Below are 13,879 nucleotides of genomic sequence, written 5' to 3'. Positions count from 1 at the left end.
GCCCCTGCTCTGCCTGGTGATGCTGATCTAGGCTCATTTTTGATGCTAGAGAACCTCAGGCTGTACAGGGCATCAAGGTTCCTGCTTTTAAGTAGCCACTTCACGAGTGGGTAGCCACAAAGCAGGCCAATCTTCTACTCGAGCATTGTCCAAGTACACTTACAAATGTTGCTGAATTTGTTTCAAATGTTTTCATGATTTTTTCTTGCCTGATACATTTTTTTTTATTAAGCCAGGATTTATTTCCCCTGTCTCTGTGACCCCATCTCTCCCATAAGAGCCTGCCCTGAGATCCAGCTGGCCAGCCGCCTTGTATCAGCAATCACTACGGCAGAACAGCTTCCAGTGAAACAATAGTGGGAGGAAAAGTCATGAATTTCTGGATTTCATCCTGCCTCCAGCAGTGACGAGTTGTGTGGCTTTAGGTGAGCCACAGGACTACGTGAGTCAGTATGTAAAGTGAGAAAACCAGCATATCCCAGAGTCATGGCAGGCTCCATTCGTTCATCTTTCTGCACAGCTTAGAATCAGACGAGTGCCTGACGCAATTTTTTCTCGTGCTAAAAAGAGCAATACAGGATCATACTGGCCATGGTCATTTCTTTTAGCTGGAGATTTATTTTTCCCTCTTTTTCCATTGTCCTCCACACTGGTGCTGCTGCTTTCCAAGACGCTCTGAAGCTAGTGAAATAGTTTTTTCTTATAAATCTTTTAAATCATGTAAATCCTCCCAGAGTACCAGCTGACATTTTAGATGTTGCATTTTTTCTCTTGCGCCAGGAAGTATTTAGCGTGTCACAGTTGCTTATGTTGTTGTATTTTTTTAAAGAAGGGAAAACAGTTCCTTCCTCTTGTGTCTCCAGCAGAAAGACTGTTTCTCCTGAGGAACAAGTTCACATGATCATATAGGTGCGTCAGATAAATCCCTTCCCACGTTTGATATTTGCTAGGTTGAATGATTGCTCTTCCAAAGGCAATAGCTGGGATGGTTCTGTGATTTAACGTCTCCGGAGCAATTTTTTCTTCGGTTCACAAGCTTTAAAGAAATTAAGTCTAAAAATGAAATCCTATAACTTAGAAAGACTCATTAACCAAACACTCTCGACTGCGTTATCTTCACAAATAGTTCTCCCTGTTTGTTTGTTTAAAGCTGGCTAAGAGTTCCAGAAATACTTTTAAGATAACAAAATTGGGCATGCAGATTGGAAAGGAACTCTGTATTTAGATACTCCGAAATACTACTGGGAGGTGGCTGTGTTCTTAACTCTTTTCTGGTTTCTCTGAACCTCCATGGCGCTGGAGGGTGAGTCACTGCATTCTTCTTTATATAAATGTTTTTCCCATCCTAGATGGTTTAGGAAAAAAGTGCCCTAGGGGAGTCTAATAATACAATACCCATCTCTAGTCCCATCCCTGAGTTCAAAAGGGTTGTTGCCCGACAGAGACTAAATGAAGCGGTTTGCTGAAGGCAGTGTAGGGCAAGAGATGACAAGGCTCAGTTTTAACTGCGTCCACGTGCACTGGGGGCAGAAACAGCCACAAGCTTAATTCTGGAAGAAAAGGAAGGGGAAGAACTGAGGGCTGAGCAGTGGCTTATCAGGAATCTTACAAACCAGCTTCCTGCTGCAGAACATGCTTGAGAACACTGAACCTTTACTACAGGTTCACACACACACATTTTTAAAATGTATGCTGAGGGTGTCATGTCAAAACAAAATTGAGAGCTCCAATGGGATCTTGCTAAGCTTGACCTCCACAGGCATTTCAGTGGCAGAAGCAGAGTGATTTCCCTCTAATATAAGTAATAGTTCAGTTCTGACTTCGGTGTCTTTGTGAGATAATGGCAGAGGCTTTTTTCAGAGTCTAAAGGATGGCTTACAATTTTTAATTAAAATGTGTGTTAGTATAACCGTATTTGTTACTGTGATTTTAGGGGCTTGTGCAGAACCCAATGCCTTGACAGGACAGCAATGCAGTTCTTGTGGATATTTTCTTTTCAAAGCTGTTTTTTCCAACCGTGTATTTAGTATCGTTACAGTCCTCAAACGATTTCATGCAGGAGCCATCCAAGTAAAGCAGAAATGGACACGCTGGTGCCATGTGTATGTCAGAAAACTTCACTCCACTAGCAGTGGTTTCTGGGCTAAGAAATAGTTCCTGCAAGAACACAGAGATTTTCACTTTCATACAGTGGTATGAAAGAGGTGTCTCTCTTGCTTTCCTGCTTGGATGGGTTTCATCTCACTGCCTTGAAGCTGCCTACAAGGTAAATATCTAATCCAAGTAGTTGCTGAGCTCTCTCCCTAGCCAGTGAAGATGGACAGATGGGATAAATTGTTCTCTGATATCTGATCTACCACCACTCCCTCAGTCCTGGCCTGTGCTTACTGTCATGGGAACTTTGATGTCTTATTTTTAGAAGAGTTTTTGTGAGTTTAGAATGAAAGTCTGATTGTAGCCGGATACTAATTTCAGTGAAAAAAATAATGTGCAAAACCTGATGCATGCTGGTCAACAGGGAATGTGTTAGGCAGTGGTAGTCTTGGCTCAACTGTCTGTCTGTAGGGGTTGAAATTTAGTTAGTGTTTTATGGTTAGGCAACAGATAGTGTTAAGATGTTGCTTCACTGCGGAGCCATTATTTACCATTAATAAAACTGATACCATGACACACTCCTTATGGCGTAGATGTGCTATCATATCTTGGCAACGGTAACAGGAGGAATTATTCTGCCTGGCTTGCAGTCTTGTCTTCATTGTAAAGGGAAAATTAATGAGGCTGTAATTACCCAGCTTGGAACTAAATGAACCCAACTGAAAATGCTGAATGATGAAAGATGACTCCTAACAGCTTCCCAAACCTAGCTTGTTTGGATACCATCAATGACGGTGCCAGTGTCAGCTCCTGGCTCTCGCTGGGCTGTATCTGTAGCCAGCAGGCACAGCTCAATTGTTTGGACTGGGGTGGTGTCCCAGTTTGAAGTACCGTTGCACAAATAGCAGTAAATATATCATAAGCCTTGCCAAAACGACCTGTTTACATGAGGAGATCAGCTAGCAGCGAATTAGGATGAAATTTATAGCGCACAAGTCTCTCCATATTAATTCTTGGGGTAAATATCCCTATCATGTAATGGTTTACTCCAGATTAGTAATTACTTTGCAGGTGGGACCACACATTCCTGCTTTCAGCATCCAACATTTCAATATCAAGTCTGTCAAGTTTCTCAAATTTTGCATCTTAAATTTATCTAATAAACCAGGAGATTCAATGAGTGGTTTTTTTTTTTCCCCTTCGTGCAGATAAAGAGGGGAAAAGGCGGGGTCTGTTATTCCGTTAATTCTACTTCTCGATGTCACACCATTTCTTGTTAGCTGGCAATGCAACAGCTAGCAGACTTACTTCTCAAATTGCTTTAGATACTGAAAAGCTGGTGACCTTCTGTGTTCAACACAGAAGCAGTGTGTTTGGTGGAACTGTTGGAGAGCTGAGGATGAACTTCCCGTAGCAATGAAGAGGCATAAAAGAATGCTTCTAGGTGCCCAACTGGCTACATTCTTGTTCAACTCACCCTTAAACACTGTTGAGATTTAATTGTATTATTAAAGATATGCCTGGAGACTTGGATAAGTAATAACTAAAAAGGCCTCCTAGTCAAAATAAAGAGGATTTCCCCTCCTGGTTGCTCAGTTTGAGCTGTTGTTTCTGCAGGAAGGCAGGCAGTGCTGCTGTGGAGCACACACCTCTTGTCCGAACACAGATCTCCTGCTCATTGCCATAGTGATGGAGAAAGCAGAGGCTGTTTGGGGTGGCAGTTCTGCCACGCAAGCATCCGTTGGGTGCAGCATCCCCTTGCTTAGCAGCTCAGTCGGTCGGCCAGGCCCCAGCAAACGCCAGCAGCTTGAGACGGGCAGCTGGTGAAGTGTCCATCTGTAGAGTGGGCCATTTTAGAAATATTTAGCTTGCTGTAGAGGCTGCTCCCTTGAACATGCCTTTGCAGGATGGCCAACACATTGAAATACAGAAATGTATCTGTCCATACAGAAATAATGACATAACTGTTGCACCGATGGCTTGCGGCATACACGGTATCGCAGCTACCTTTGCGTGCGGGGAGGAGCTATTAGGCTGTGCAGCAATTTGGGCAAAGGATGCTTCGGATGATGTCTGGCATTACATACAGGGCAAGGAACACTGGAGCAAACTCAGACTTTTAGACCAAATATGACTGAAACACTGTCCACTTTACACTGGAACAGGTTGCCCAGAGGGGTGGTGGATGCTCCATCCCTGGAGACGTTCAAGGCCAGGCTGGACGAGGCCCTGAGCAACCTGATCTAGTTGGAGATATCCCTGTTCCTTGCAGGGGAGTTGGACTAGATGACCTTTGAAGGTCCCTTCCAGCCCTAACCATTCTGTGATTCTATGATTCTATGAAACTTTCTGACCTTGGGCAGCCTGGATGGTGGGCTTTTATTAAAGGGCCTTCAGCAAGACCTTCTTATAAGACATCTAACTTGGGATTGTACAAAGCTAAGGTTTTGACATACGCCTCAAGGAAGCTGATGTCTATTTAAACAGCATTGCTAGGTTATTCTCACGATGGATAAACTGAAGAGAGATACTTGATGCTTTATCAGGCCAAGTTCTACAAACCTGAAAACAATTACTTGAGAGATGTTATAAAAGAGAATGATTTAGCCAATAAAAGTGCGTGGCAACAGGGATCTGTATGAAAACATTAAATTGTGGCTAGAAAAAAGCTATAATTCTGCATAAAAGGAAAAATTTTACACCTGTCCAAAAAAACCCCAGCCAAACTTTAGGAGAAAGCAATAATCTGAAACAGATACAGTGAATTAAGGAAGTAAGTGGATCCCTTTAAAAACTGGAAATACTAGAATAACCATAAGGGAAGAGTCACGACGTAAAAAGCAGTAAATAGAACACATCTCAAGAGCAGTGGGGAATCAGATTGGCAACTATTAGGTGAGGAAGGTCTGCTGGCATGGACACACAACAGCATCAGGCTGTCCATCTGCGATGGATGTGGAAGCGCTGCCAGTAACAGTGTGGACTAAGTTTACGTTCTGGGCTGGGTGATAATCTGTCTCCATAGTGGTTGTTTAGCCTTCTGTCCTTCCACTAGCCAGCTGCCAAAGGAGATGATAACACCTCTTTTCCTTTATTTTTTTCTATTTTAGTTATTTAAAGGATTAAGCTTTCTGAGACTGGGACTATGCCTTAATATCTACTACTACACTAGGGATGAAGCGTGAGATCTCAGTCTGATGCTGGTGTAACACCATTGGGATCGCTTGAGAATCAATGGCTCTGCCTCCTGGCAAATCCCATGTCCCGCAGCATCCCACATTGCACCCACCAGCCAGCGCCATATTCTGCCCACACAGTGGGTGAGGAGCAACAGGGTTTTGTCAGCCCCTGCGTTCACCCTGGAGAGGTAGAGCCCTTCCCTGGGCCACCCAATATGCAGGGTGGCCCCGTCACCTTTGCTTACACCTCCCTGTGTCAACCACTGCACACCTGGGCCACACCTGAAATCAGGGCCGGTTCCCAGTGCGGTGCTGGGAGCAGAGGGCTCTATGCAATGCCTGAGCAAAACACTCCCAGGTCACCAGGCAAACTCTGTTTTTATTTCATATACGCTGTCAGCACAAACAGAATATTTTGTTCCCTGACCAGAACATGGAGCTCTTCCCACAGAGCACCCTGAACTCTTGCTGCTCTCAGACCAAATCGCAGGGATGTTGCTCCTCCCCAGACTTAGTCTTTATGGCCTTAGGAACAGCTAGAATAGATAAGCGACACTGTTTCTAATGGCATGGGATAGCAGAGGACACAGGAACAGCCTTACTGAGCTTATCCTGGCTGCCTTGGTGGCCAGCTGCTTCACAAGACAGCATCTAGTTACACGTACCCCCTGAACAAGCCAACACGGAAAGCAGGGAGTCATGCTAGGAGGTTAGGCAGAATTTTTCCTGACCTTAGGTAGAGAGTAAGTGTATATGGTGAAGCCTGGCGATTGCAGTTGTTTGACTCGACACAGAGGATTAAAGACCTGTGTTTGATCCCTCACCATTCCAAATCAGGAGTACTCCGTTCAGAATTCGTGGAATAAAATCACGTGAAAGCCATTTAACTGAGAGCACAAGTCAGGATCAAAATATTTACGCGGCTTCTGCACATCTGCAACAGGAATCCCTGTCTGGCTGCCAAACACAGGGGAAAATTCGTAACAGTTGGCTGGGTGGCTCTGGCAAATATTGTAAAGCTGACAGAGATGACTTTTCTTCTTATTTATTAGCATACCCCTTTGCTCTCCAAAAGGGAGAAGCCAATCTACCAACTCAGCCTTGTGCAGACCTTGGATCTCCTGGTTCCCTGCCAGCAAGACCTGAGCAGTCAGTCGCGATCAATTTAAGCCATACCTCTCCTGTTGCACCTTTTCATCCTGACAATCATTTTTTAGCTCTTTCCATATATCCGACCCTTCTTAGCAAGCAGGATGGACCTGTTTAATTAATACTTGCATATTCCTCCCCCTCTGAATACGCCCCTGAGCTGACAGATACTGCTATTCACCCTGTGTCCACGGACAAGAAAGCTTTTACCAGTGGGATGATTTTCTGGTGAAGCATGTGCTGGATACGTGACCTTTGTGGGTTTACACTAAAGAAGCTTCTGGATTCCTTTAGACAAACAAATCCCTTACCAAGCAGGATTTATGCTTGTTTTGTAGTCTTTGTGCCGCTAGCCAGTTGCCACGCTTTCTCCTATCAGCAGCAGGTAAAGTGCTTCTTATATAGAGTGTATAAGGGAGTTTGTAACGGGCTTTGGGACCCTCTGGGTAAAACGTGGTGCAGGGCAGTGCTGTCACGGACTGACAGCTCTGGCTTGTCGTGAGATAGGAGTTTGAGACTTGCTTGTGTTTGCTGCAGCTGCAAAGAGGTAGCTGTCAAGTGGCTTATTTTGCAAGAGGCTTTGGACAGAAAGAATTTTGCAGGAATGGAGGATGAGACGGTGCATGTCCACGATGGGCTTTCAGCAAAGGCTTTGAACTGGACTTCGGAGACTATGAAAAAAGTTCATTTCTTTTCTAAATTGAATACATTCCCTAGGGTAAAAGGAAAAAAAAGTAAGTTTGGGCTAAGACTCCAACCTATCTAGCTGGGACAAACCTTTCAGAGGTGTTTGGCCCAGGAGACAGAGGAGATAAGGTCCCTGGGGAGCACTGGCTGGGAAGGGGAAAGGAACGAGCTCATGGAGTGAAATTGCCCAGAAGCAAAGCACAGCCACTCACTTTGCAATGAAAAGCTTTATCATCTCTGCACAGATTACTGGAGCTAAAAATAGTTCCAGCTCAAAGTAAACAGTTTTTTGAGCGTGCTCTGCCCTGCTGGCATGCCAGCCTTGTGCCGAGCCACTGTGCCAGCAGCCACGGTGCATGTCCCAGTGCTGAGAGGGACTCCCCACCGCCAGACTCGACTCTTCGACCCTGCCTGCTAATAGAAGTGACCCTGGAGGGGGTTCGCTAATGAGTTTAGCCTCATTACAAGCTTTTTTTATGTTTCACTTGTTGATGATCCTTTCTAGATGAGCAACTTCTACAAAAACAAAAGGGGTTTGAACGCTGAGTAATTCATTCAGACATCCCAACACCCACTCTTCTCTTCCCTAATCAACAGCAAACCACGTCCTTCCTTTGACAGCAAAGAGAGTGGCTTGTCACTAAAGCTGCTTTTACCTATTGGTTTCTCTTTTTCTCATGAATCTCAGAGTGCGAGCTGTTATTCGATGGCTTAAGACATCCACACTTTCCTTAGGGAGCCCAGCAGACTGTTGAAATACATTCTGTGGGGTTTTCTGATCAAAAGTTTATTTAAAGTATGTGTTTTGGGGGGAGGAAAAAAATCAGGTCGTTACGTTTTTTCCATGCATATCTTGTGCCATTCCACTTTTCCTTGCAATCTTGATGACATTGGGTGACACGGAGAACTCAATGCCTGGGAAATGCAGCGGGAAGCTGCTCATCCATGAGGAGGCTTCATGCCACACCAGTGGGCTATCATGGCACCGCTCTAAACCCGGCAGCACAAGCTTTGGAGGGAACTGAGGCTCAGGCTGCAAAAACATTCAGGTCAGAGGCAGGTCAGATCCTTCTGAAGTGACAGCTTGTCGCCTTGGGCTTCAGAGCTTCCCAGAGGGTCCTTTGTGCTGATGTTTTTTCTTGCTGGAGCAGGCAGCATGCAGTCCGACGCTGCTCTGGGGGTGGGTTTCTTTATGTTATCGCCCTTAGGGATACTCTCACCTCATTTTGAGACTTGCCCTATGAGATTGCTCTGTCTTTCTACCTTCTCCAGCTAAAGGTTGACAGTCAACCCATAGGATAACTTCTTGCTCTTCCCAGAGCCATGCTCTCTTGTCCTGTTCTGCACCAGAGCCATGAAGGTGGCACCCACGGTGTGGGCTGCAGTGCATCATAGGACCATCCCTTCCCTGGGGGCTGCTCTCCACATCCCACTCCACGATGCAGAGCTAAAACATCTCTGAAATTCTCTGTAGCCCAACCGCATGGTCAACAGCAGCAGCAGCCACCACCAGAGCAGAGCCAAACCTCCTGGTGTCCAGAGCAGCAATGTCATTAACACCAGTCCTAGACCACACGGGACAGCACAGCATAAAGCAGCTGGGTGCAAGAGGCAGTAAGATCCTCGCCAAAGACAAGTGTATCAGTCAAGCAGAAGCTGTAGAAGAGCAGAGCCAGCCATTAAAGGCTGATTGTAGCTGCAGTCAGTCGGCTCAAGGCTGTAATACCGTCCATCACACAGATCATGCCATGCCAGGCAGCTATAATGTCTTCTCATTATGGCGAGATGGGAACCACACTTATTCATAGCCCACACCTCCAGGTGAATGTCTTACAGCGTACAAAGCAACAGGACAAGAGATGGTGAACCTGAGACTTAGCCAGAAGTTAGGGTGGATTTCCAGAGCAAAATGTTGACTTTCATTTAAAGAGAGAAAGAATGAATACATTGAAAGCCATGCATTTTTATCCTAATGCATTAAGACTTCAGGTAAACTTTTCATCATCTCAGGATTTTTTTTTTCTTCCCCTTGTGAAAAAAAAAAATATATCTTCTGAAGAAATAAAAAGAGTTTTGATGGAAAATGTTTGACCAGTCCTTGTAGGGGATAGTCTTGGATGAGAAGGTCACTATAAGAACACATGAGTGTGTGCAGGAAAGGACAGACTCTTTGTTGAGGGATGCTTTGGGGGGTTGTCCTCAGGACCAGCCATACAAGATTAGGAGGTTTGACTATGACAAACAGTTAGGACACATCTTATTTAAAATGTACAGATCATGTACTGCACTCTCAGCTTTTTGAAGTGCTTTGCTGTTAACCATCTCTATATATTGCATATATTGTCATGGTGCTGGCCACAGGCTGTCAAGAAAACGCCTGGGTTCCTTGTGCATCATTTGCATCCATATGAGATTTGGCCCTCAAACCCCACAGTCCAAGCGTTGGTGTAAAGCTGTAGCCTTCTGGATCGCTTTCAAACACGAGCTAGAGTAAAGAGAAAACTGCAGCCCTGGCCAGGCCAGCGTAGCAGCCTCCCGAGGCTGCGCTGGTCCCTCGGCACAGCGTGGCAAAGCTCTCCTCCCTCCGCTGTGTCTCATCAAGGCAGGCATATGGTGAATCCCTTACCGTTACTTTCAGAAGTCATAACGTGTGACTCAAAAGTGCTGGAGAGAGATGACTTTCTGCCAAGCGATACATCTCAGGAAATCAAACTGGCTTCCCAGGGCTGGTTTTGAAATACAACTGAATTGAATCAGGAGGCAGAGCTACGCAAGGTCGGTTTGGGGAAGCACTGAGCATGGGTACATTTTGCTTTATTGAGGTCTGTTCCCCTTCCTCCGTGCCTCAGTATTGTCATCAGGGTGTTTCCTGTGCTGCCTGCTGCTTTCGTTGGTGTTTTTATCTCTTCCTGCGTGCGATGGCAGGGGTGTGGGTATCTATCACAGCAAGTGGCATGTTTTCAGGCGTGCACAGATTCTGGCTGGAGGCGGCAAGGCTGGCAGAGGTGGAGCAGGTCCGGCTGCACAGCCGGTGCCAGTGTGAAAGGAGAGGCTGGTGCTCAGTGAGATGGCGGGTTGGGAGAGCCAAGTCCTCCTGGCTCACACTGCTCACTTTGCATGCAACCTGAAGTAAAAGCTCATCTAGCTCAAGCAGGGACTGGACCCGTTCCTTGACAAATGTCCTTCATGCTCTCAAGTCGAGTTAGGCCACTTCTCCTCCTCCTCTTCACAAGGCTGAAGACCAGAGTGTCCTTACAGCAGGGACGGAGCTAGTCTTCCACTCTCTTAGCAAAGCAATTAACACTAACGAGCCCTGTTCCAGTCTGGGCATTCAGCAATATCAACATCCTTGTGTGCTCACACACCTTCCCACCACACTGGTAGGGCTTTGCAGGAGTGCAGGCCAGGAGGAAGGCTAGAGACCTGGCACAGCGACCAGCTAGTTCATCTGGGATCAGCCACCCAATGGTGTCTCCAAGGCTGGTGTAACACAGGGAGCTGATAGCACCCAGAGGGATGTTCCTGGGCCCCTGGGGTGACAAGGACAGCCAAAAGTTCCTCTTCTCCTGGAGTAGCCCCAACCTCACTGAGAGCTCCCAGGCTGTGCTTCACAGCAAGGTGGATACAAAGGTGTGTGCTTGTTACGTGGTGTTGCCTTGCCCTAAGCACTTTCCCCTCGCTTAAATCTGGGTGCTGTCACCAGCTCTGCACTTCACTCCCAAATACAGCTGGCCCCCAGGGGCAGATGAGCTGATGCACACTTGGATTTTACCCCGTGGGAGTCAGTGGAGCAAAAGGTGCTTTAAAAAGATATGAAGCTATTTTTTTTTTTTCCATGGAAGGCACTTCCTCAGTGCTACACCTGGTAAAACACTTCAGGCTCCATGGGGTGTGATGATGCTTTTGGCCAGGCCCCGATGGAAAGGATGACCAGCGGGATGCAGCTGGGACATGCATCTCAGCAATATGCCAGAGAAATCTAGGGGAGCAGCAGGCAGGAGGAAGCGCCCTGCGGCAAGAGCCACAGCGCCGAGCATCGAAGGAAGGATGTTCGGGCACAGGCAGCTGCCAGGAGACAGGGTTACAAGGCGAAGCTAAACAAAGATCACTGCAAAAAAGAAACAGATCCCTCCTGCCGACTGTAAGGTAGGAGCCGAGCGGGAGCTGCTTGACATCATCGGGATGAGCATTGGATTACAGCAGGCAGGGACTGACTCGGGAGGGGAGAACACGCCCCTCAGCCCCAGAAGTGCAACTTCATTTAGCAGCTCCCAGTATGAGGAAACTGCAAGACTGAAGCTGGCTACGACTGCCCCGGCCAGCTTGGCCGCTCGCCACTCCGGGCACAGGCACCGGGAGGCTGTAAACCAGCTGCGGTTTCTTCCTCGGTGGCGGAACTGTGAAAGTTGGGATTTGAGAAGCAGCGGGAGCCGGCGTGGCCGTAAGTAGGGCTGTGCACGCTGCTGCGGGCGCGTGGGGCAGGCGACGGGCTGGGATGGTCAGTGGCCAGGAGACCGGGATGGTTGGTGGCCGCGCAGTAAGGGGCTGCTCTCCAGCCACCCTGGCACGGGAGCCAGAGCCACGGTACGAAGGGGTGATTTGTTTAGAGATACAGTTAACTTTTACCTAACTGCCTGCGAACAGCAAGATTTTTTTGCTGCCCACAAACCGTGGGCTGAAAAACTAAGCTGCATCCCATTTTTTCTTCTGTCGGGAGAAGCCATTTGTAGGCTGATGGCAGGGAGGTGGCTGCTGTTTCACTTGGAAAATAACCCAGTTCAGTACTTGCTGCAAAAGGGTAGCAGGGAGAGCGGACTTGGAGGTTAGAAATCACAAAGGACCATGGATCAGTGACCCCCGTGGGGATTTCTGGCCTCGTTTCTGACATGTATCCATTTATTCTGAGCGACTCGCCAGAGGGAATCCCTTACAGCTTCAGGATGGTTCTGTGCTCGCACAGGAATGGATGCCAGCCAGTGGGACAGGCACCCAGCGTGCCCTCCGTACAGGGTCATGGTCTGAATCCATCCTTAGAGCTGTCGGGAGCTGCAGGGCTGCCTGGGGCTCCCCTTCGAGTCCTGAGCAAGGGCTTTGCAGAGCGTGGCAGCGGAAGCAGGCTCAGAGACTCCCTGGCATCCAGCTTTCCAAGCAAATGTTTTAAAAGGCAAAGACTTGGGATAAAAAAAGAACTGCTGTGTGGTGGTATTCTCAGGAGGCTTTGCAAATTCCTCCACCTCAGAGCTGTGAGTCTTTCTCTCCTCTCTCTGGATTCCCCTAAGCAGCTGGTAGCGAGCCACAGTGGTGAGCTTTCACATGCATGTAATGCCTTGGCCCCAAAGGGGTGTTTGGGAAGCATTTCCCTTTGCTCAGAAGGGGTAAATGGGTCTACAGAACAAGAGCCAAGCATAGCTGTGAACCCAAAACCAGTGCCTTGGGTGGCTGGGCTGGTGGCACAAACCGGAAAGAGGACACACTTGGGTCAAATGAGCAAGAGGCTGCCATGGTGGGGATGCTGCAGCACTGCAAGAGCGAGAGGAGGCTTGTGGAGTGGAGATGGCTTGGCTCGGTGGTAGAGACCATCGGATGGTTGCAGTCCCTCAGGCTCAGGGCTGTTTGCTCATGGTGAGGTTGGCATGCCTGGCTTGGGTAGCCATGGAGCAACACCTTGGCTTCTGAGATTCTTGGCTGGAAGTGGCCACTGTGCTAATACATGGCCACACAACTGAGAAATTACCATGTTTCTGCTCTCATGAGGGATGGTGTTTGGGAAAGAAGGATGCATGAAGAGATCCTTAATGGCCGGATTCATTCATAGTGCAGATGCAGGTTAAATGGCAGTTTACAAACATGGCTGCACCGGTAGTGCCTTGAGCACAGAACAGGGCATTGAGTCCTTCAGACAGAGCTCCCCATGAACCTACAAGTCCCCCATGCCATCATTTTCCAGGACAGTTTCCAGAGGGTGCGGATTAAGAACCTTAAAGAACTGGAGATCATTATAGTACATAGGCTCTTAGTGTAGGTGGTGGTCATTGAGAGATGAAAATGCAAGAAGGTTCATAGCCATGCATCTTCCAACCACCCAGTATTTCTGTACTCAGTGGCCAGTTCTGAGGAGGTGTATAGGCACGCAGTGAATTAGAATGTGAAGTTTTGCTTTTTCCTCTTATTCCAAAGAAAGGTATGTCTTTTGAGCCCACTCAGGGGAATAGCCACAGGCATACAACCCAACTCCCCAAAATAACTATGGAAAACATTTTCCAAGTTGTTAATGTTTCCTGATCTCCCACATTTCAGAGCCAGTTCCTGCAGCATACTGCTGTGCATTAATCCCTCCAGCCTGTGGGCAACCAACCACCAGCCTTATTCCTATTTTACAGGGGCTATACACAAACCAGATTATTTTCCTGGGCTCATAAAAGTTCTGTGGCAGAATCAGGGATGAATCTACAAGTCCATAAGAAACAGCAGAAGCTTCAACCAAGCTTTTTGTTTGCCTTTCTATACCACCCTGTTCTTGTCTATCCCATTTTTACATTCAAATCTGGATCCAACTGTTTCTTCACAATATTAAGGGTTTCCTTAGTGCCACCAAAGCTGTATATATGAACTCATCCAGAAAACAAAATTTTCTATCACAGTACCCATTTTAGAGAGGATAAGAGGGGGAAAAAAACACCACACAGAATGTACTTCTAGTTGTGTATAGCCAAAGACTAGAAAAAGCCAAGTCATAAAGGCAGCTGCTCCCAAGGTTTGCCAGCACCAGC

Source organism: Tauraco erythrolophus, chromosome 18 (genome assembly GCF_009769465.1).
Source record: "Tauraco erythrolophus isolate bTauEry1 chromosome 18, bTauEry1.pri, whole genome shotgun sequence".
Lineage (NCBI taxonomy): Eukaryota > Metazoa > Chordata > Aves > Musophagiformes > Musophagidae > Tauraco > Tauraco erythrolophus.
The sequence above is the reverse complement of the archived record's forward strand: the minus strand, read 5'-3'. Positions refer to the sequence as shown.